General features: G+C 44.7%; 1 protein-coding gene and 1 pseudogene across 1 annotated transcript in view; one reads left to right on the forward strand and one right to left on the reverse strand.

Moving 5' to 3' along the window:
• Positions 1–22,569, forward strand: part of SVIL (supervillin) — a 316,448-nt gene that overhangs the window by 11,937 nt on the left and 281,942 nt on the right. The gene's annotated exons all lie outside the window — the stretch shown is intronic.
• LOC130274725 (U5 spliceosomal RNA) lies at positions 11,050–11,172 on the reverse strand (annotated as a pseudogene).

Consider the following 22,569-nt stretch of genomic DNA (forward strand, 5'->3'; position numbering starts at 1 on the left):
TCGTTCCTCCAGGACTTTGCTGAAGTCTTGCTTCCACATCGTCCATACGATTGTCCCATTGATTTACTGCCTGGCACCACACCTTGCAGAGGCCGAATCTACCCCTTGTCTGTTCCTGAAACCCAGGCCATGTCAACCTGTCTGACCATCAGAAGGACGGGATCTGATGCCAGCTGCACTCCATACCTCTTAGCCAAGCTGTTGGCTACAAGCACATGATGGTGTTGTGCTCATAGTACAACACACAAAGGTGAGCGTACCCCGTTACACTACAGAACCTACTCCCATAGGGGAATAACAGCACATAGTTGCGCTTTCTTTCTGTTTTTGTTTTTTATGTTATATCTACCATAAACTAAATAAGAGATTTTTCTGTATGTGTTTTTATTTTATTCTCTTATTTTTTCCTTTCTCATTTATTTTATGTATGATGAAAAATACCGCAAACTATTAGAAATCCTATGAAGATAGATTTGTTGGGAGTTGTTACTGCACTAGTCTAATCTGAGACAATGGACACTGGCCCTAATTTACTATTGCAAACCCGACATATTTTGTTGGGTTGTGCACCAGATTCTGTGGCATTGCGCCAGAAATTCTGTCTGCGCCAGATTTTGCGCCAGAATTGAAAAAACACCAACTAACTCACCATTTTGCTAAGAAAACTCGAAAATGGGGCGTGACCGCCATGAAAGGGGCGTGGTCTCCAAAAAGGGGCATGTTCCTGACATTTTCACAAAAACCCAACATATTTACTAAAGTTTCCACAGAAAATGTGGTGGATTTGAGCTGAGGAAAACCCGACAGATCAGAACATGTGTAAAAAAAACAAAGTGTAGGAAAAGTGGAAAATGTAGGGAAACCTTAGTAAATACTGTGGAAAATAAATTGTAGGGAATTAAAACCCACAAAGAAACCTACAAAACACTCTTAGTAAATAAGGGCCAGTGTGTTTATCATTAGGGTTATATTCATAGGGGATGTTGCCTAATAAAGGAAAGAATGTCAGTAGTTGATATACATTCAATGTATTCATATAATTCAATAGACTTGACTGATTTTAAAGAATGCCATACACAGTAAATGGTAATGTCTGTTCAGGAAATGATGGTTTATTGAAGAAAAGTAAAAGTATAATCGTATTTCACTTCTGAAAACTGATTTCGCATTGATCCTATCCTGTTCATAAACGTCTGCTGTAGGTTATACATCTGTTATTAAAATATATATATATATATATATATATATATATATATATAGTCCAAGATAATAGCGAACCAAAGGTAATCCAAATCCGGAGGACCAAAAATAAGGCAAAAGGCGGCACTCCAGCAATCCAAAATATAAAGAAATATTTATTTACCCATCCACAAGGTGCAACATTTTGACCCTCTCAATGAGTTCTTGCTTGAAAAAGACCCCATTAAGAGGGTCGAAACCTTGCACCTTATGTATGGGTGAATAAATATCACTGTATATTCTGATTGCTGGGGTTACACTTTTTGCCTTATGTTTGGTTTTCTCTCTCTCTCACTATGTATATATATATATATATATATATATATATATATATATATATATATATATATCTCATTTTGTAGTTGTCTGTGTCCAGTAGTATGCAAACTGTGGACCTCCAGATTTTGCTAAACTACATCTCCCAGAATGCCCAGACAGCCTTCGGCTATCTGGGCATGCTGGGAGTTGTAGTTTTGCAACTGTCGGCGGCACGTTGGTTGAGAAACATTGTTGTGGTTACAGGTAAGGCTGCTTTCACATTATAAAGTTCTTCCATTTAAAGATCCGTTATGAAATTCCGTTATAAAGTCTTTTATAACGGATCCTTAAACTTCCGTTAATAAATCCCATTAAAGTCAATGGAATTTTTTATCTTCCGTTTGTTCCGTTAAACTAACGTCCGTTAGTTATAACGGAAGAATAGAACGGACATGCAGTATTTTTTTTTCTGTTTATAATTAACGGATCATTGAACATCCGTTAATTATTAACATTGAAGCCTATGGCGTAACGGACGTTACAAAATACACCAGTTATTGTCTGTTAATTTTAACGTCCGTTAGTGCAACTGAGCATGCTCAGTAGAGACTTCCCACTCCTGAAGTCACATGGGAAAGTTGAGTAGTGCTCACACCCCCTGTCACACCCTCTCTACTTCCTGGTCAGACAGCAGGAGGCAGCAGTAGGAGTCTGTTCTGGGTATCCGCCGCCATCCGCCCGTTAGCACTTCAACAGCTCTCTATTAACAGCCCAAGAACCAGAGCAGTGCACCCTCCTGCACCCCCCCCCCCCCTTCAGGAGGCAGAGTAGTGCACCCTCCTGCACCCCCCCCCTCCAGGAGGCAGAGTAGTGCACCCTCCTGCAACACCCCCCCCCCCCTCTCCCAGGAGGCAGAGTAGTGCACCCTCCTGCAACACCCCCCCCCCCCTTCAGGAGGCAGAGTAGTGCACCCTCCTGCACCCCCCCCCCCTACAGGAGGCAGAGTAGTGCACCCTCCTGCAACACCCCCCCCCCCCCCCAGGAGGCAGAGTAGTGCACCCTCCTGCACCCCCCCCCCCCCTCCAGGAGGCAGAATAGTGCACCCTCCTGCACCCCCCCCCCCTCCAGGAGGCAGAGTAGTGCACCCTCCTGCACCCCCCCCCCCCCTCCAGGAGGCAGAGTAGTGCACCCTCCTGCACCCCTCCCCCCTCCAGGAGGCCGAGTAGTGCACCCTCCTGCACCCCCCCCCTCCAGGAGGCAGAGTAGTGCACCCTCCTGCACCCCCCCCCCCTCCAGGAGGCCAAGTAGTGCACCCTCCTGCACCCCCCCCCCCCTCCAGGAGGCAGAGTAGGCAGAGTAGTGAACCCTCCTGCACCCCCCCCCCCTCCAGGAGGCAGAGTAGTGCACCCTCCTACACCCCCTCCCCTCCAGGAGGCAGAGTAGTGCACCCTCCTACACCCCCCCCCCTCCAGGAGGCAGAGTAGTGCACCCTCCTGCACCCCCCCCTCCAGGAAGCAGAGTAGTGCACCCTCCTGCACCCCCCCCCCCAGGAGGCAGAGTAGTGCACCCTCCTGCACCCCCCCCCCCCCCCCCCCCTCCAGGAGGCAGAGTAGTGCAACCTCCTGCACCCCTCCCCCCTCCAGGAGGCAAAGTAGTGCACCCTCCTGCACCCCCCCCCTCCAGGAGGCAGTGTAGTGCACCCTCCTGCACCCCCCCCCTCCAGGAAGCAGAGTAGTGCACCCTCCTGCACCCCCCCCCCCCCCCAGGAGGCAGAGTAGTGAACCCTCCTGCACCCCCCCCCCCCTCTCCAGGAGGCAGTGTAGTGCACCCTCCTGCACCCCCCCCCCCCCTCCAGGAGGCAGTGTAGTGCACCCTCCTGCACCCCCCCCCCCTCCAGGAGGCAGAGTAGTGCACCCTCCTGCACCCCCCCCCCCCCCCCCCCCCCCGATAGCAAGCAAAGCAACCGATAGTACTCTCCCTCTCAATGCTGAATTGCAGACTGCGGCAGGATCATTGTGTCCTCCTTTTATACCCTCCCCTTCAGGTAGGAGGAGGAGCTTCAGCTGTTGCAAGGTGTGCAGGTAGGGAGAGGTCAAACAACGGTGAATATAACGGACGTTAATAATAAGGTATTAACGGATAATAACGATAAACATTTATCTGTTTAATTAACGGACGTTAGAAATCTATTCATCCGTTATAATCGTTTTATTCATCCGTTATATAACGTCCGATAAATCAGTATAGAATTGAATATGACGGATGTTTTATAACGGATTTGTGAACCACAGTGTGAAAGTAGCCTAAGGAGTATTCTGCCTCTGCTCTTTATTCTGCAGAGGATTGTCCGTAGTGATTAAAGGGTAGCTCCCACCATCCATTTTTTCTTTCTTTCTGTCCCTGCCTATTGCCCATCTCTCCCTAACCCCCTCCCTCCCTTTACATTTTTTTTTTACTATATTAAAATCCCTTTTTGTCTGCCTGGTAGTGTGCTCACTACCAGGCAGACTTCCCCAGCAGGCACCACGTCACTGATGCCTGCTGGGGCCGGCACTTCCGCCCTTAGCTCACTATACAGGGTGCCTCCAGCTGTTTCACCACTACAACTCCGAGCTTGCCCTGACATCTACTGGCTGTCAGGGCATTCTGGGAGTTGTAGTGGTGAAACAGCTGGAGGCACCCTGTGGTGAAAATAATAACTTTATTAGCGCAGCAGTGCTACTTCGGGAGCAGCAGCAGCCGCGGCGGCGGCGGCGCTCTCCCGAACCCCGCTCCCCACCCCCATACCTCTAGTGCTGAGCGAGTTGTAGTGGTGAAACAGCTGGAGGCACCCTGTGGTGAAAATAATAACTTTATTAGCGCAGCAGTGCTACTTCGGGAGCAGCAGCAGCCGCGGCGGCGGCGGCGCTCTCCCGAACCCCGCTCCCCACCCCCATACCTCTAGTGCTGAGCGAGTTGTAGTGGTGAAACAGCTGGAGGCACCCTGTGGTGAAAATAATAACTTTATTAGCGCAGCAGTGCTACTTCGGGAGCAGCAGCAGCCGCGGCGGCGGCGGCGCTCTCCCGAACCCCGCTTCCCCCACCCCATTCCTCCAGTGGTGAAGACTTACCAGAGGATCAATGAGCTGCCTCCGGACAGGGTAACGGGGGCGGGTGGACGGGGCCGCGCGCGAGGCCAGTGGAGCTGGCCAATGCGCGCAGCCCCAGCTATCAGTGTGCTCGCTCTCGCCTGTCTGATTGACAGGCGCGAGCGAGCACCGCAGTGACTGGATTTCGACTCATTGCCAGGCTGAAATGAGTCGAAATCCAGTAGTGACGTCACTGCAGAATGCATTCGGCCACTAGGAGGGCGACCCCTAGTGGCCGAATTTAAAAGTGATTTTAAACTTGTTTAAAATCACTTTTTTAAATTAAAGTATATTAGAGATATGTTGTAGCACTTAAGTATATCATATGTATAACATATCAATTTTTAGATTTCATGACAGTGCCCATTTAACCTCTAAGTTACCAGAAAACACAAGGTAAACACTAAGGCTATGTTCTCACCTCCGCTCGGAATTCTGCACGGAATTTCTGCTGCAGAGGAGTCCGGTTAAATTTACCGTGATTCTGCTGGTCTGTGAACATGGGGGAATTACGTGTCTGTAGAAAGAAAAAAACCTGTTCATGCTTTCTGAAGGCTCTGCACAGAATGCATAGGCCTCCATGAGACAACGCATTCCTGTGCGGTCCTAGCGCCAGCATATTGAGCTGGTGCATGCAGTCTCTGCAATGTCCGCCGAGAGAATTTCCATGTGGACATTCCAAAATGTGGACATAGCCTATAAGAGCTGCAGTGATGCACACGCTATTTATATATATATATATATATATATATATATATATATTGTAGGGGTTTCACTCTGAGATCGTCCTTTGCTGTAGCCAAAGGACAAATTTTTTCACAATAATCCGGCAAACAGCAGGTCCTTTTTGCAATTCTGGCTCCTCGCCAGGTTTATTAAACAGTTTGCAGGATAAACAAAACATAAGAATAACACCTAGGCCATCTAGCCACTTCACTACACATGTAGTATGCCCTGACGATTAACTGGGAGGCTTTTCCCTGCCAGTTTAGACACAATGGGGGAGATTTATCAAAACCTGTGCAGAGGAAGAGTGGTGCAGTTGCCCATAGCAACCAATCAGATTGCTTCTTTCATTTTCCACAGGCCTCTAAAGAGGCCTGTGGAAAATGAAAGAAGCAATCTGATTGGTTGCTATGGGCAACTGCACCACTCTTCCTCTGCACAGATTTTGATAAATCTCCCCCAAATAAGTCCTGCAGCCTTTTTAGATACACTTTATATTTGAACATAAAGTCCCATTCATACAGCCACCTGCTGTATGTTCCCAGAGCCACTGCTCTCACTCCGGGAGTCCACGCTGGAGTCCTCTGCAGCCCTTGCTGTGCCGACCTGGCAATGGACATGATGGCCCTCATTTACTATTGCAAACCCAACACGTTTTGTCGGGTTGTGCGCCAGAATCTGTCGCATTGCGCCATAAATTCTGTCGGTGCCAGAATTTGCGCCAGAGTTTGCGCCAGAATTCGAAAAACCCGAATAACTCTCCATTTTGCTAAGAAAACCCTAAAAGGGGCGTGGTAGCCGGGAAAGGGGTATGGTCTCAGAAAGGGGGCGTGTTCACGACATTTTCACAAAAACCCAACATATTTACTAAGGTTTCCCATAAAATGTGGTGGATTTCAGCTGAGGAAAACTCTACAGATCAGAGCATTGCACGGCACTGCACAGCCGTCAATGGTGACAGCGGTCCTGCTGTGCGGTCCTACCGCTGCCGCCAGCTGCATCTCCGCTCGCTGAATTCCCCGAGCGGAGATTCAGCTACAAATCTGTAATGTGAACATACCCTTAGGGAGAGCCCAGACTATTCTGTTTTTCAGTTTTTTAACCCCTTAAGGACAATGGACGTACTCCTACGCCCCCGTTTCCGAGTCCTTAAGGACTGAGTACGTCCTGTCCATTCCCGGCCCCCCGCCGCTAGCCGGAGGTGAGCCGGTGCCCGATACCTGCTGATATCGATCATCATGATGACCCCCCATGTCGGCGATGGCCGCAGATCACTGAACAATTCAGCCCAGCGATCTGCGGTGGATTCCGGGTCAATCGGGTCTACAGTGACCCGGAATTACTGGCTGATCTCTGACGGCCCCGAACAGCCATAGCCAGCAGGGGTGAGGTGGCACTGGTGCCACCTCACGATCACCCTGATTCGTCGGCCGGTTTACCGGCCGACCAATCAGGGTACCTGCTGCGGGTGTCACTCCCACAACCCGCTCTGCCCCTCTTCCGGAGGACGTGATCGGGTGCGGGAAGAGGACCCCAGGAGCTGGGGACCCCGATCCCCGGCGTCCGTGTTGGGATCGGGGCCCCAGGAGCGGCGGCGGCGAGGGACTGACCTGCAGCGTTGATCAGCAGTTGGACGTGAGTGACAGCCTCCTCCTGTTGCTTAGCAACAGCTCCCAGCATGCAAAAAGGGCATGCTGGGAGCTGTAGTTATGCAACAGCAGGAGGAAGACCACCACAACTCCCAGCATTCCCTTATGGGCATGCTGGGACTTATAGTTTTGCTACAGCTGGAGGCACATTTTTTCAATGGAAAAGTGTACCTTCAGCTGTTGTATAACTACAACTCCCAGCTTGCACATTCAGCTAAAGTGCTTGCTGGGAGTTGTAGTGGTGCATCTGCTTGTTGCATAACTACAACTCCCAGCATGCACGTTGGCTGTCGGTGACTGCTGAGAATTGTAGTTTTGCAACAGCTGAAGGCACATTGGTTGTGAAACACTGAGTTAAGTAGCAAACCAGTGTGTCTCCAGCTGTTGCATAACTACAATCCCCAGCATCCCCAGCCAAAGTAGTATGCCTCCAGCTGTTGCATAACTACAAGTCCCAGCATGCCCTTCCACTGTCCGTACATGCTGGGGGTTGTAGCTTTTGCAACAACTGAATGTACACTGGTTGCAAAACACTGAGTATGTTACCAAACTCGGTGTTTCACAACCAGTGTGCCTCCAGCTGTTGCAAAACTACAACTCCCAGCATGCACTGATAGACCGTACATGCTGGGAGCTGTAGTTTTGCAACAGCTGGATGTTTCTCTCCCACCCCACCAGCCCCAATGTGAATGTACAGGGTACACTCACATGGGCGGAGGTTTACAGTAAGTATCCGGCTGCAAGTTTGAGCTGCGGCAAATTTTCTGCCGCAGCTCAAACTGCCAGCGAGAAACTACTGTGAACCCCCGCCCATGCGACTGTACCCTAAAAACACTACACTACACTAACACAAAATTAAATAAAAAGTAAAAAACACTACATATACACATACCCCTACACAGCCCCCCTCCCCAATAAAAATGAAAAACGTCTGGTACGCCACTGTTTCCAAAACGGAGCCTCCATCTGTTGCAAAACAACTACTCCCAGTATTGCCAGATAGCCACTGACTGTCCAGGCATGCTGGGAGTTTTACAACAGCTGGAGGCACCCTGTTTGTGAATCACTGGCGTAGCATACCCCTATGTCCACCCCTATGCAAGTCCCTAATTTAGGCCTCAAATGCGCATGGCGCTCTTTTGCTTTGGAGCCCTGTCGTATTTCAAGGCAACAGTTTAGGGTCACATATGGGGTATCGCCGTACTCGGGAGAAATTGTGTTACAAATTTTGGGGGGTATTTCCTGCTAATACCCTTATAAAAAAATGAAACATTTTTGGGAAACCAAGCATTTTAGGTAAAAAAATTATTTTTTTTTTTACATATGCAAAAGTCGTGAAACACCTGAGGGGTATAAATGTTCACATTACCCCTTGTTACGTTCCCCAAGGGGTCTAGTTTCCAAAATGGTATGCCATGTGTTTTTTTTTTTTGCTGTTCTGGCTCCATAGGGGCTTCCTAAATGCGGCATGCCCCCAGAGCAAAATTTGCTTTCAAAAAGCCAAATGTGACTCCTTCTCTTCTGAGACCTGTAGTGCGCCAGCAGAGCACTTTTCACCCCCATATGGGGTGTTTTCTGAATCAGGAGAAATTGGGCTTCAAATTTTGGGGGGCTTTTCTGCTATTACCCTTTTTAAAAATGTAAAATATTGGGGAAACCAAGCATTTTAGATAAAAAATGTTTTTTTTTTAACATATGCAAAAGTCGTGAATCACCTGTGGGGTATTAAGGTTCACTTTACCCCTTGTTATGTTCCCCGAGGGGTCTAGTTTCCAAAATGGTATGCCGTGTGTTTTTTTTTGCTGTTCTGGCACCATAGGGGTTTCCTAAAGGTGACATGCCCCCCAAAAACCATTTGTCGCTCCTTTCCTTCTGAGCCCTCTACTGCGCCCGCCGAACAATTTACATAGACATATGAGGTATGTGCTTACTCTAGAGAAATTGGGTTTCAAATACAAATAAAAAATTTTTCCTTTAAAAAAATTGGGTCTACAAGAACATGCGAGTGTAAAAAATGAAGATTTTGAATTTTCTCCATCACTTTGCTGCTATTCCTATGAAACACCTAAAGGGTTAAAACACTTACTGAATGTCATTTTGAATACTTTGGAGGGTGCAGTTTTTATAATGGGGTCATTTGTGGGGTATTTCTAATATGAAGACCCTTCAAATCCACTTCAAAACTGAACTGGTCCCTGAAAAATAGTGAGTTTGAAAATTTTGTGAAAAATGTAAAAATTGCTGCTGAACTTTGAAGCCCTCTGGAGTTTTCCAAAAGTAAAAACTCATAAATTTTATGATGCAAACATAAAGTAGACATATTGTATTTGTGAACCAAAAAAAAATGTATTTTGAATATCCATTTTTCTTACAAGCAGAAAGCTTCAAAGTTAGAAAAATGCAAAATTTTAATTTTTTTCATCAAATTTGGGGATTTTTCACCAAGAAAGGATGCAAGTTACCACAAAAATGTACCACTATGTTAAAGTAGAATATGTCACGAAAAAACAATCTCGGAATCAGAATGATAAGTAAAAGCATTCCAGAGTTATTAATGTTTAAAGTGGCAGTGGTCAGAATTGCAAAAAATGCTCTGGTCCTTAAGGTGTAAAATGGCCTGGTCCTTAAGGGGTTAAACAGACTTCCCCTCTCTGCTGCCTCATTGATTAGGCCCCAGGTGGAGGTTTCTCCAGGATCAGGTAGGGAAATAAACCATCTCCTTGCCACACTGTCACAATATATATATACTCTTTTCTGTTTGGTACTTGTAAGAAACTAATGCAAACTTTGCAGGATATACAAAGCCTATGGATATTGGCACCAGCATGTTAGTACTTTTCTTTCACCACGGGTCAAGTGTCCTAAAACATATTTATTATAAGAATCATTGGAGAACATGTCCAGTGCAGAGGTCACCGGCCAGGTTTGTCTCTATTTCAGGTCTGCATTATTTAGGGTATTGCGAATTGTTGGTATTCTACTATCAGTGATCTGTATAAAGAACATAGTGGAACACAATCCCATTCACAGTCCCTTTCACATGACCCCAGAATAACTGTGTTTACATGACTATAGGCTTCAAAGCTCTGCATCCCCAGATCCTCTCCTGGTAAAGCAACCTCCTCGTAAGACAGATAAGGCTTTGTAGATAAGCTGGTAAAGCTGTACAGCCATGTAGCCCAAAGATGGGGGGTCCCATTCACATCAAGGAGCTTCAAGTTTATGCATAACATCGAAAGAAGGCTGCAGTGTATCCCACAGTTAAAGGGGTACTCCGCCCCTAGACATTTTATTTCCTATGCAAAGGATAGGGGATAGATGTCTGATCGCAGTGGGGTCCAACCACTGGGACCCTCGCAATCTCTGGCACGGCACCTAGAAATCGTAGCATGGAGCGAACTCTGTTCCTAGCGGGATGATGGGCGACCACAGTCGTCACGCCCCTCTCCATTCATATCTATGGGAGGGAGCGTGACGTCTGTGTACTAGCCCTCATGCCTCCTCCCATAGATGTGAATGGATGGGGTGTGGCGTGACGCCACATACACGGAAGCCCCAAGCTTCCTTATTCAGAACCCTTTGGTTCCAGCCTGGGGATAATGGGGGGGGGGGGTCCCCGCAATCATGCGCAGAGTACCCCTTTAAGGCACATACCGGGATATGTCACCTGCTTCCAGAAGGGTGCCTTGGGGCAGTCCTGATAAAGTTACTGTCCAGATAGGGGGAGTCTATATATATATATATATATATATATATATATATAGCATAGTATATAACTGCAACGTATTCAGAAGGTCTTTAGGCCCTTTGACTGACCACAGTGCTCACTGCTGACACCTCTGTCCATTTTAGGAACTGTCCAGAGTGGGAGCAAATTCCCATGGAAAACCTCTCCTGCTCTGGACAGTTCCTAAAATGGACAGAGGTGTCAGCAGAGAGCACTGTGGTCAGGCAGAGAGGAAATTCAAAAAGAAAAGAACTTCCTGTGGATCATAACAGTGGCTCATAAGTACTGGAAGGATTAATCATTATTTATTTTTATTTTTTTAAGCTCCGACAAAAGCCGGAGAGTGCAAAAATTGCTATGAAATTCATTTCAGTTTCATTCCTCTCCACGGAAATCTTTAATAAAAGGCGAAAGATTTTTACGATATGAAGAGAAACATGAGCATAGGATTAATATTTTTTAATAGAAGTAATTTACAAATCTGTTTAACTTTCTGGCACCAGTTGATTAAATAGAAAAAATTATAAGTTTTCCCAGTGGAGTACCTCTTTAAAGCTCAAATCAACAGCTGTAAGCCCACACAATCTTCAGTTCCCGTTTGGGGAGACACAGACTACGCTGGGCAACTGTACCTCGCTTAGCGAAGTTCTGTGTACTAGTCTTGTTCATCAGAAAAGCGCTTGTGCACAGAACTTTGCTGAGCATGGTAAAATTGCCACGGCAACTATGCTACCCAATATGGCCAGCATTTCCCTAAGACGGAACTGAAGATTGCACAGGCTCACAATATTGGACATGGGCTTTAATAAAAACCTGATCCAGAGTGCTCCAAACCTCAGAGTGGGCTAAAGGTTCACCTTCCAACAAGACAATTCCTCTAAGCACAAAGCCAAGATACAGAAGCAAGACAACTCAGGGACAACTCGGGACAACTCGGCACAACTCAGGGACAACTCTGGGAAAACTCGGGGACAACTCTGTGAATAACCTTGAGTGGCCCAGCCAGAGCCTGAACCCAAAGGAAAATCTCTGTAGAACCTGAAAATGGCTTCCACCTATGGTCCCCATCCAATATAACAGAGCTTGAGAGGATTTGCAGAGAAGAATTGCAGAAAATCCCCAAATCCAGGAGTGTAAACCTTGTGGCCTCATCACCAAGAAGACTGGAGGCTGGAATCTCTGCCAAAGGGGCCTCAACTAAATACTGCAAGATGTTAGTTTTTCCTTTTTAATAAGTTAGCAAAGATTTCTAACAATATGTTTTCACTTCGTTATTATGGTGTCGTTAATGCAAAATGATGGGGAACACTTACATTTTTTTTTTTTTTTATACCGAGCCAAAAATATAACAAAATGTGAAAAGAGTGAAAGGCTCTGATTGCAATGTATATAGTCAGTTACATCTTTGGAGAATTTCTGGCAAAGCCAATCAGTCTTATTTTACTCCTCCTGATCTCCTTTAAAGGGGTACACCGCTGGAAAACACAATTTTTTTCAAATCAACTGGTGCCAGAAAGTTAAACAGATTTGTTAATTGCTCCTATTTAAAAATCTTAATCCTTCCAGTACTTATCAGCTGTATGCTCCACAGAAGCTGTGTAGTTATTTCCTGTCTGATCACAGTGCTCTCTGCTCAAGTTTAAGTTCCTGACACGGACAGAGGGGGCAGCAGAGAACACTGTGGTCAGACAGGAAAGAACTACACAACTTCCTGTGGAGCATACAGCATCTGATAAGTACTGGAAGGATTAAGATTTTTAAATAGGAGTAATTAACAAATCTGTTTAACTTTCTAGCACCAGTTGTTTTGACAAAATGTGTTTTTCCCCGGAGTACCCCTTTAAGATTGGTATTGGTATTTCCATGCAAAATCTGCGTTGGATGACTGTCACAGTACCAGATTATGGAGGAAAAGAGGAGATTAGAGTGGTCTCAAATTGTGTCCCTTCAGATGTTGAAACATTTTAACTCCCAGCATGCCCGGACAGCAAATGCCTGTCCAAGCATGCTGGGAGTTGAAGATTTGCAGCATCTGGAGGGCCACAGTTTGAGACCACTGCATTTAATGTGAGGGCACATTGTAAAACTCTCACCATAGGCACCAATGGAGCTTATTGCACCCCAGGCCAGACCATCTATATTTATGGACAGTGATCAGTGGCTGAAGTCTATACTATAGTATTAGCATTCACAGCCTCCTTATTTTTAGTTATTACATCAATTATATAGAGATGGGCTTTTAAGCTTATATTAAGATGCTTCATTGTTATTCCATTAGATGTTCTGCACAAACATGAAACATTAAACAGGATATATTTATTATAATGTATATATGGATCGAGCAATGTCAGAATGTATACATTGTAGAAAAGTTATGGGGCTTTCTTGTGGTTAAGGACGGTTGAAAAGTCCAGATCTGCAGTTTTAAGATCTGCTGCTTTCCCAAGACATAAACAGACAAGACTTAATGTTCTGCATTGGGGAGGCCTGGTTTTTATTATCCTGTTATTGATTCATCAAACAGAACAGGAGTCTTTGATGATGGTTGCAAGGGCCATCCTCATCCCAGAAGCATTGGATGTTATCATGGTACTGGTATTAGGGGAATGGGGACAGTATGCCGCAGTTTATATACCGAAATATAAACAACAGCGAAACAATCACATATACGTACTAAGTAAAACAATGATAGAATGTAAAATAATACAGGAAAACAGAGGATAGTTTATTCAGTGTACAGAGGAACACTTGTGACACTTAGATGCCACCTTAGACTTCAGTATCTAGTTGACTGTTTGACAGGTCATGTCTTGGCAGCCGAGGCCTTCTTAAAAAGTACCTGTCACCAAATAAACTGTTTTCAACTACCGCAGGCTATGTTCCCAAATTACTCATAACCAAAAAGGAGGAGAGAGACCGGTATATGGAGGGTCAAAATATCCAATAAATTCCTATAGATCATCCAAAGATGAGCCAAAAAATACCCATTCTTCCCATATACCCTAAGTGCCCGCTTACCTCTTGATAAAGCTGGTGATCCAGCGAAACATGTCGAGGGGGGCAGTGTGAAAGATTTTAATATAGGCAGCCATCTGTCCAAGTATCCAGTTTAGTGGTGTTCTGCAGGCACCGCTATCTGGTGTAATCAACATCCAATACTGAACCAGTTGGTCATTTCACATTTATTAGGGAAGTGGATTACAGTGGCTCCTAGTATTTTAATATAAATTGCGTGCGTACAATACAATAAAGATTGCACTTTTAACTCACGTCCTTAGGGTATATGGGAAGAATGGGTATTTTTTGGCTCATCTTTGGATGATCTATACAAATTACTCATAACACCCCTCCCCCCTCTGGCTTTCTGTGAGAATCTGTGGAGCTTTCACTTTCTGTGCAGCTGTCAATCAAGCTCAGTGCAGAGAAACACTTCCTGACTTCGGACTCCTGCCAGGCTGGGAGAAGACCAAACTCACAGTTTTTTCTATTACATTTTAAACATATTTATGTTGAAAAATTTAAAAGCAAGTAAATGGGAAAGTGTCTGGTAATTACACAAGGAACACTATATTAAAAGTTATATTTGGTGACAGGTATTATGGGTATTGCAGTGTACTGTACAAGAAAAATAAAATAATAAAATGCTACTACGCAAAGCGTCCTAGTAAGCATCCCATCCTCTTCTCATATGTTGTAGGGGCCATTTCCTTCTCACCACTTTGCTAATATTCATTGGATTATAGACAAGGGAATCCCTTTGTAGGGTTATACATTCCATTCAAATAAGTTGAAATGGCTTATAAGAACCAGTGTAGAGGAAGAGTAGTGCAGTTGCTCATAGCAACCAGTCAGATCACTTTTTCATTTTTCACAGGCCTCTTTGAAAATGAAAGAAGCGATCTGATTGGTTGCTATGGGCAACTCAGTAACTTTTCCTCTAGACAGGTTTTGATGAATCTCCCCCAATACTTTTTGCCTTGTATCAGTGGTTAAGGCTGCTGGTGGTGGTGTAATGGTGTGGGGGATATTCTCTTGGGACACTTTGGGCCCTTTATTACCAATCGAGCATGGAATGAACACAACAGCCTACCTGAGTATTGTTGTTGAACATGTCCATCCCTTAATGACCACAATTGACTCCTCTTTTGATGGCTCCGTCCATCAGGTAAATGTACCATGTCACACAGCTCACATCCTCTCAAACTGGTTTTTTTGAACATAACAATAAATTCACCCAGAATGAAGACAGTTCTGAAGGCAAATGTAGGTCTAACCTGATAATAGCAAGATGCACCTAATATTGACCGAAAAGTGGCCTCTGTGTCATACCACTCATTAGCTAGTTGTCCCTTATCTAGTGGATAAGTGATACCGTGTAATCTTGGAATAACCCCTTTAAAGGGTTACTCCACTCCTAGACATCTTATCCCCTATGCAAAGGATAGGAGATAAGATGTCTGATCGTGGGGGTCCCACCGCTGCGGACCCCTGCGATCTCTCTGCTGTACCCGACATTCATTTAGAGCATCGCGTGCAGCACCAGAGACTTGTGACGTCATGACCACGCCCCCTCAATACAAGTCTATGGGAGGGGGCATGACGGGGCGTGGCCGTGACTTTACAAGTCTCTGGTGCTGCACACAATGCTCTAAATGAACGTCTGGGAGATCGCAGGGGCCCCAGCGGCGGGACCCCCTCGATCAGACATCTTATCCCCTATCCAAAGGATAAGATGTCTATGGGTGGAGTACCCCTTTAAGCAGTCCTGGATATATTTTGGACAGGTTTACAACCTTATTGACCCTGTATGTGAGACACTGCTGATCAAAAAAGTCATTTAAAAAGTTGTAAACTACAGAGAATAGTTTACTGCATCCTGTGATGATTCCCTTATCGCCTTTTTGGGTAAACAGATATTCTTGGCAGAAAACATATTGTTCTTTGTAGGCAAAATGAAAATGAATTTCAACATTTAACAATAATGGCCGTGCCCCATAAAATACAGATATAAACCATAAACAGAACCGCTTGTCCTTCTAACCTTTCGACACATAATTACAGAATATTTCACAGCTTTAAATACAAATCTCAAGTTTTCAGGCTAAAATCTGCTCCTATCTTTCTTCCTGCAAGTTTAGGCACGGAGATACATTATCATCCAATATAAACTAGCTTATCTAAACATGAGAACAAGTATGTGCCGGAGCTGCCCAAATTAAAAGGAACACGATATTCTAAAATGATATAGCTATTATCTGAAGCCTAAGGAGGAAAGGAGGGGACATATATGTATGAGCCAAACAGAACCTCCTGGCATCGATCAGTGGATGAAAACAAGAACGTATTGTACTGTATATGTAGAGAGAAGCACCTGCAAACACTATGGCGGAGATCATCTGCTGTGCTTTGGTGCTACATGGCGCATGTATTCTGCACATTTTTTTTTCTGTAGGTGGCCAGAATTTACAGTGAGACGCTTATAATAAGTTCCAGCTAATTGTAAAGTGCGACATTATGTTATGTTACTGCACCTGACGTCCATGCTAGAGATATAGGTGATAACCATTGCCAAGATTATTCCATGTTTTATGGAAAGAGACTATGGGAAGAAGGCTTTGGAAACTGAAGATGGTGTTAAAGAGGTACTCCAACCTTGACATCTTATCCCCTATCCAAAGTTTAGGGTATAAGATGTCTGATCGTGGGGGTCCCGCTGCTGGGGACCCCCGCAATCTAGTAGTCAGCACCCACCTGTGAGCACTGCAGGAAGCGCTGGAGGCTCCAAGTCGTATGCCTCCCGACCACGGGGAAGGAATATCGTGACATCACGACTCCGCCCTCACGTGACGTCACACCCCGCCCCCTCAATGCAAGTCTATGTGATGGCCGTCACGCCCCCTCCCATAGACTTACATTGAGGGGACGGGGCGTGATGTCACGATACTCCTTCCCCGTGGTTGGGAGGCATAAGACTTGGAGCCTCCAGCGCTTCCTGCAGTGCTCACAGGTGGGTGCTGCATGCTAGATTGAGGCAGTCCCCAGTAGCGAGACCCCCACGATATGACATCTTATCCCCTATGCTTTGGATAGGGGATACGATGTCTTAGGGCCAGAATACCCCTTTAAAGCTCCAGGATCCAGTCTGGAAACCACTACAGCATCAATTACTTCAACCAGTAAAAACATGTTACCCCCAAAATTTAGATTTTATTGTCATTAAATAGCTTTAAATGCCCTGATCACACACCTTTCTACAGTTTCTTGATCCGCCCTCCTTTTCCTGAGATAGGAGGGTTTATAGTTTGTCAGACAATTCAGGGAATGAGTCAGATGGGCGTGAACTTAATATTAATAATGGGAACAACTGTCAGGTAATGGGCGGGATTATACAGTCAGGGGGTGTGAATGTAATACACGACTGATTCCCTGAATTGTCAGACAAACTATAAACCTTCAGATTTTAGGTACAGAAAAACATATCACAAAACTGTAAAAACATGTGTGATCGGGGAACCCTAAGCTCAATTTCATATTTTCGGGTTGGCCACAGGTCCTCTTTTAAGGAGTTATCCTGGAAACGTTTTTTAATTATTCTGTTATCAAGGAGCTCCAGTCCGTGCTGCACAGAGCTTCTGGGTTCAGGGAAGTGAAATCATGAGCCTTCTTAGCAAATCAGTGGCTGCAGAAGTGTCCCGCCTCAACTACTGATAGGCTGAGCGGGCCATAAGTCATGCTTCTAAACTCTGAAGTGCTGAGCAATGAATATACGTGTATGCTTTTTATTTTCCACCTTCCTAAGCATAATTATAAAAAGAATTGCAGCCTTTAAGTTGGCTATATATTTTAGATAAAAGTATTGTAAATGTGATGAATTTGGCAGGATTGGTCAACTAATGTATACCGGGTCCCTGTTTCTCCCCAACAGCTGATATCAGGGGAAGATGGATCATGAATATTGGCTTTCAACAATTCTAAATCGTTGTTCCAATCAGAAATAAGATGTTTCTATAGGGATTGTCAATTTAGCTTTTTCCCTTCTCCTCATAGAAGAAGCATATGCATACTTGGCCAAGCTGAGCATGTTTATGGAGTTGGGAAGAGCTGACCATACACTTAGCTGCATGACCAGTTTTATAACTAAAATTCGATCTACGGTGATTTTGTATAGTAGATCCATGGAGGGTAAGGTTGTTGTCAACATGATACAATCGCTAAAACATGGCTGTATTGCTCTCTTCTGCTACTGCCCAAATACAGACACTAGGGTTTTTATGGTGTCCATCTTGTCAGAAGCATTTTTCAGCAAAATAAAATTGTATTGATATTTATATGGACATCCCTCCGTGTCCCGGATGGTGCAGGGACACAAACCCAAAAATTCCAGCGCGGGAACATAATGTTTCAAAGCTTTATTTCAGTAAAATCAAATATTGGATATAATTAAATATACGTGATGCATTTCTGCTGTAAATCACCTGAAATGCGTCACATGACCTGTTGCTATGTCCAATGATGGATTTTACTGGAATAAAGCTTTTAAACTATAGATTTCCGCATTGGAATTCTATATTTTGGGATGTTTATATTTTATAACTAAGTGGAGAGAAAACATCTGGAGGAGTGGAAATAAAAATTTTCAGCTTTTTTTCTAGAAGATAAATTTAGCTCTGAAGAGGTTTATGAGTAGACATGGTCAGGATGAGCTCCACACGTGACTGGGTACATAATAGTTATAGAAGATGAAGCTCGTTCAGTTAATTCATATGTATCAAGGTATTATTTACTAATAACAAGGTTCTAAATCTGTTAGAGGTTCAGTTGTAGTAAAAGCAGAAGTTGTTATTATTCTTCCTTTATGGGGCCAAAGTTTCCAGCATAGGAAAAAGAAGATCTATTCATCCTTTTTGTGATCGCTGCAGTATGTCCATGTACGGGATGTACCGGGATTGGAACTGTATTCTTACTAATTTCACAATTGTAGAATAGTGTATGAATATATTTGTACAGGGGGATTAAAAAAGGACAGTGCAAAATTATAGCCATGTAATTCAGAGTGGAGAGAACATAACACAAACTTATTAACAGGAAAAGATAAACTATCTGTACAAGTTTTATCCATCCACTACATACATTTAAGGGAGGGTCACATTTTGCAGAGTATTATATTTCCCATTTAAGTAAATAGGTAGCAAAATGGGTATGAAAATAAGCAACAGCAAATAGGCAGCAAAATACGACTCCTGTTACCCTACCCTTAGGGTAGGGTCACATACAGTGCATCCACAGGGTATTTCATGATGCGGATGCGCAAATGACAGACCCCCAGAGCGAGGGCAGAGTGAGCTTCTTGTTGCTGCCGGTAGCTTTATATGTCCGCTCGTAGAAGCAGATTTACCTCCGGCAGTCATAAACGGACATGCAGAGCTACCGGCCGCAGCAGGGAGCCCGCTTTGTCGTTGATCTGGGACTGCCGTAGGCGCATTCGCAGCGTAAAAAATGCTGCAGATGCGATGTGTGTGTTTGACCCTACCCTTAAAGGGATTTCCACTGGTGACACGGCGGATGTCTAGGCAGTAGACCAGTTCTGTCCAGACATGGGCAGCATATCCTCAGATATTGACTCCACTGTTTCATTGATGCGTTGTCTTAGGTCATTCAGATCCTGTGGTGGTGGAGGGGGGGGGGGGGGGGATACATGGAGTTCTTGATGTAGAAAACCACAGAAAGAAGTCAACAGGGTGTTAGAAATGGTGATAGTGGAGGACAGCCCAACATTGATAAATTGTTTCCAGCATGGACAATCCAACGTTCTGGTAGAGTTTAATTTAGGTATCCATGAACGATCAAATGGAAATGTGAAGGTGACCATCCTGCTGGCTGACTATGCATGACAGATCTTCCTCTATCTGTGGCATAAGCAATTCTTATAACAGGTAGGAGCAGAAAATCCTCAGCAAAAAAAGGAAGGGACGACGGACTTTGCTTTTGCTCAGGTTTACTTTAAGTCCCTCATGGACTTGATAAGGGCGCAATTGTCATTGTCTTTAGAGCAGTGGTCTCAAAATGTGACCCTCCAGATATTACAAAACTTCAACTTCCAGCATGCCCGGACAGCCATTGGCTGTCCGGGCATGCTGGGAGTTGAACTTTTGCAACATCTAGAGGGGGACAGTTTGAGACCACTTCTGTAGAGGGTTTTATTTTCTTATATTTGGTGCATTCAATGACACACACGCTCCTTAGACTAAGTTTCTTCTTGTTTTTTTTTTTGGGGGGGGGGGGGGACGTAGAGAAAGACGCCAAATCTGCCGCATGGCGTTTTTTTGACCAACTACAAATCTCCGCATGGCGTTTTTTGAACCAAAAAATGCTGCGGTCAGATGTTAGCTGTAGATCAATGAGAAATCGCAAAATTCTTTTTCCACTTGGCGTTTTTCATTTTGGCGTTTTTTTAAATCCTTTTGGCATTTTTTCTCTCTTTTTGGGCGTTTTTTTCAGTTCCTTGACGGCCTATGGGAAGCCTATGGGAGTGAAAAAACGTCATTAAAAACGCCATGTATGTTTTGCATTTGCCATTTTTCTTTGGCGTTTTTTCACCTGTGAAAAAAAGGGGCTGTTCCCAGGAAGAGCAACAGCAGCAATTTTCTCTGGAGTCAGCCAAAAAGTTCAAAAAGTTCAACTTGGAAAGGCTGGAAAAACTGCCAAGGTGCCAAAAAATGCTATTTCCACACCAATGAAAAAACGCCTGAAAAAACACCAGACGCAGGAAATTGCACTGGCGTTTTCTCAGGCATTTTTTTCTTGCATTTATTTTTTTCAAACAAAAAAACGCAGGACAAAAAAACTAGTCGAAACTAAGCCTAAGCCCTTTTTTTTGCGACTTTGGTCTGTAAGCAAAAAAACTGCAAACTATCTTAGAAAAATCAATTTCAGTTTTCACTTGAAGTGAACAAAAAGTCGCAAACCCCTGCAAAACACTGCAAATCTACACCAGCCCAGACCTGGTCTACAAAACTGCCTTTGGAGAGCATTTTAAAAAGAGAGGAGGAACCCTACAAAATGGTGTTCTGGAGTGATTTATTGTTTTTTGCTTAAAGGAGTACTCCGGTGCACACTTTTTTCATTTTATCCCGTCTGGGCTGCAAAATAAAATAAAACACACTTTATCTTACCTGCCAACGAGCCCCCGGAGCTCCGGTACACTCCGGTACAGGCGTTCGGTCCCCGGGCTGTATTCTTCTTACTTCCTGTTAGCCCGGCACGTCACACGGAGCTTCAGCCTATCAGCGGCCGCAGCGATGTCCCGCCTCAGCCAGTCATAGGCTGAAGCTCCGTGTGACGTGCCGGGCTAACAGGAAGTAAGAAGATAAAGTGTGTTTTATTTTATTTTGCAGCCCGGACGGGATAAAATGAAAAAAGTGTGCACCGGAGTACTCCTTTAAGTCCACCAAATTTATCAATCCCCCTGAATGAATTTAAAACTCACTTACCATAGACAATAATAATAAATCTCCCCCATTGAGTTACACTTGTAAAGTTACTTCTGGTCCATGATACTTCCGTTGTGTGAATCGACAATGCGGCGGGGACTGCAACTGGCATCATATCGTGAAAACAGACCGCCTGGTGAGAGGGGGGGAGCAGAGCAACCGTTTACCCTCACTATGCTCATGCAAGGAGGGAATACAGGGGCAAATTTATCAAAACCTGTCCCTAACGAAAAGTTGCTGAGTTGCCCATAGCAACCAATCAGAGCGCTTTTTTCATTTTTCAGAGGCCTTTTCAAAAAAGAAGCGATCTGATTGGTTGCTATGGGAAACTCAGTAAGTTTTCCTCTGGACGAGTTTTGATAAATCTCCTCATAGTGTTGCCCTGAAGTGTCGCTTTAAAAAAGTACTCTGGGATATGAAAACTTATCCCCTATCCTATGGATAGGGGCTAAGTTTCAGATTGCGGCGGATCCGACGTCTGGGACCCCCACGATCTCCCCCGTATAGGGCCGCAGCAGTCCGCAGGAAGGGGGCATGTTTGACCACCGCATGAAGCTGCGGCTGACACAACCCCTCAATGCAACTCTATGGCAGAGCCGGAACGCTGCATTCGGCAATCTCCGGCTCTCCCAATGCGCTGCATTAAAGGGGAGTGTCAGCCGCATCTTTGTGCTGTAGTCCACACGTGCTATTTGGCAGAAGAGACGGGGCCCCGTACAGGAGATCGCGAGGGGTCCCAGCAGTCGGACCCTCCGCCATCTTAAACTTATCCCCTATCCTTAGGATAGGGGATAAGGTTTCATATCCCAAAGTACTCCTTTAACAACAGGCCTTAGCTTTTGTACCATCATTTTTGATTCATTCTGTAGGTCTAGCCTAAAACAGAGCAGGACTTACTTTTTAAATGTTTAAAAACAACACAGAATTGAACAAAAAAAATTGTGTTACAGAAAATTGAGATTAATGCAACCATTGAAAAGCCTGTTAGATCTACAGTGAGGATTATAAGTGAAATGTGCAATGTGGTAGAATCAAAGAAATGGGCACCTTAGACCAGCGTTGTCCAAACAGTGTGTCTCCAGCTGTTGCAAAACTACAACTCCCAGCATGCCCTGTAAGCCAAAGGCTGTTCGGTCATGCTGGGAGTTGTAGCTTTGCAACAGCTGGAGACACCGTGTTTGGAAAACACTACCTTAGAAAAAAATAAATCCTGCTTTCAGCTGTGTGCAGTCTGAGAACTAAACAATGCTGAATAGAAAGAAAGTTTCTATTACAAAGTTACTTCTTTTTAGGTTTCATGACCACATAGCTTTATTTACTAAACGTTTACAGCCCCTTTAACCCCTCGACAC

The sequence above is a fragment of the Hyla sarda genome, chromosome 5, assembly GCF_029499605.1.
Source record: "Hyla sarda isolate aHylSar1 chromosome 5, aHylSar1.hap1, whole genome shotgun sequence".
Taxonomy (NCBI): Eukaryota; Metazoa; Chordata; class Amphibia; order Anura; family Hylidae; genus Hyla; species Hyla sarda.